Source organism: Penaeus japonicus, unplaced genomic scaffold (assembly GCF_977035675.1).
Source record: "Penaeus japonicus unplaced genomic scaffold, GWHDUDI00000001_assembly GWHDUDI00000041, whole genome shotgun sequence".
Classification (NCBI taxonomy): Eukaryota; Metazoa; Arthropoda; class Malacostraca; order Decapoda; family Penaeidae; genus Penaeus; species Penaeus japonicus.
In genome coordinates, this window is record NW_028234443.1 from 27375361 (window position 1) to 27377860 (window position 2500).

Consider the following 2500-nt stretch of genomic DNA (forward strand, 5'->3'; position numbering starts at 1 on the left):
GATGACAAAGTGTTAAAATAATCAAATGTTAAAATAGTCAAGTGTTAAAATAAGGTTTCCTATTCATTAATTTCTTATCTGAGTGTCGTGCAATCATTTGGCCTCGGGTTTGTGTTGGCTAAGGCCAGTTAAAAAAAGAAAAAAAAAAGAAAAAAAAAATCTTTCCTCTATTATTTTGTTTTTATGTCTCGAGTTTTCTCTCTTCTTCTCTCTTTTTCTTTTTTTTTCCTCTCGTCCTCTCTCTCTCTTTCTTTTCTCTCTCTTCTTCTCTCTCTCTCTCTCTCTCTCTCACACACACTCTATCTCTTTCTCTCTATCCGTCCATACTTCATAATTGTAAAAAAAAAAAAAAAAAAAAAAAAAAAATCACTTTCTTCCAGTGAGAACAAATATCACAATGTAATAAATGCAAGAACAGAACGGACCGGAAAGAACCAAAGAAAAAAAAAAAAAAAAAAAAAAAAACGCAACCAACCGCCATGAAAAAAAAGAAAAAAAAGAAAGAAAAAAAGAAAAAGAAGAAGAAAAAAACAGAAAAAAACAGAAAAACACAAAACAACAGAAAGCAACACATATGCACAATCCTCTTAATGGAGGACCAGGTGCTGTAAAGATTTCCGTTCGTTTTTTTTCTTTTTCTTTTTTCGTTTTTTTTTTTTTAAATCAATTTATCGTTTTTGATAATCCTTTTACGAGCAAGAACGTCCCAACAAAGGACAGGAAGCTGCGTCTGTCGGGGAGGACGAGGAGAGAGGGAGAGGGGAGAAGGGTAGGGGGAGGAAGAGAGGGGAGGAGTATGGGGGAGGGGGGAGAGGGGAGAGAGAGGGGGGAAGGGGAGAGGGAGGAAGAGAGGGGAGGAGTACGGGAGTAGGAGAGGAGTAGGGGGAGAGGAGAAAGGGAAGAGAGAGGGGAGAGGAGAGATGAGAGAGCGAGAGGGGAGAGGGGTAGGGGGAGGAAGAGAAGGGAGGAGTATAGGGAGAGGGGGGGAGGGGAGAGGGAGGGGAGAAGGGGAGATGGAGGAAGAGAGGACAGGAGTACGGGAGTAGGAGAGGAGTAGGGGGAGAGGAGAAAGGGAAGAAAGAGGGGAGAGGAGAGGGGGAGAGGGGAGAAGGGTAGGGGGGGGAAGAGAGGGGAGGAGTATGGGGGGAGGGGGAGGAGGGAGGGGAGAGTGAGGGGAGAAGGGGAGAGGGAGGAAGAGAGGAGAGGAGTACGCGATGGGGAGAGGAGTAAGGGGAGGGGGGAGAGGAGAGAGGGAGAGGGGAGAAGGGTAGGGGGAGGAAGAGAGGGGAGGAGTAGGGGGGAGGAAGGAGGGGAGAGGGAGGGGAGAAGGGGAGAGGGAGAAAGAGAGGAGAGGAATACGGGAGGAGGAGAGGAGTAGGGAGAGAGGAGAAAGGGAAGAGAGAGGGGAGAGGAAGAGGAGAGAGGGAGAGGGGAGAAGGGTAGGGGGGAGGAAGAGAGGGGAGGAGTATGGGGGAGAGGGGGAGAGGGGAGAGAGAGGGGAGAAGGGGAGAGGGAGGAAGAGAGGAAAGGAGTACGCGATGGGGAGAGGAGTAGGGGGAGAGGAGAAAGGGAAGAGAGAGGGGAGAGGAGAGAGGGGAGAGGGGAGAGGGGAGGGTGATGGTGGAGGGTGGTGGGGAGAGGAGAGGGGAGAGAAGTCCAGATGAATGGTAGGGCGGAGGGAGAGGGGACCAGTGAAAGGTGAAGGGGAGGAAAGAGAAAGGAGAATAAGGGGAGGGGAGATGAAAGGTGATGGGATAGGTGAAAGGTAGAGAATAGGGGGTATAAAAGGAGGGAGGAGAATGGGAGGAGAAAGGATGGGGGAGGGATAGAAGAAAGAAGATGAAAAATAGAAGGTAGAGGATAATGGAATGGAGAGGAGAGTGGAGGGGATAGAGGGAGAAAGAAGATGAAAGGGAAGAAGGGAGGGAGGGAGGGAGGGAGGGGATAAAGGGAGAAAGGAGAAGGAAGGGGAGAAAGAGGGAAAAGAAGTGAGGCTGGTACGATATTGGAGGGGGGAAGGAGGGGTAGAGGGGGAAAGTGGGGGAGGGGGGGAGAAAGGTGGGGAGTGGGGGAGGGGGTGGTGGGGAGAGGGGAGGGTGAAGGGAAGTAGGAAGTGAAGAGAGATAGACAGAAGAAGGATAAGAGAGGGAGAGTAAGGAAGGGGTAAAGGAGAGGTGAAATGGGGGTGGGGGGTAGATGAAAATGAAGAATGGAAAGAGAAGGGAAAAAGTGAGAAAGAGAGGGAAAGCAGCAGGGATGAAGGGGGAGATAGGATGGGAGAGGAGGAGGGAAGGGGGGCAAAGAGGGATGGATAGAAGAGGAAGGAAAGAGAAGAAGCTGATAACGAAGAGAAGAGGGAAGGGAGAAGAAGAGAAGAGAGAGAAGAGAAGAAAGATACGAAAGGGGAAAATATGTGAGAAAATAGGATGAGGAAGGGGAGGTAGCCAGAGAGGAAAGGAAGTAATGGAAGAGAGGAAGAAAATTCGGTAAAGAAGAAAAG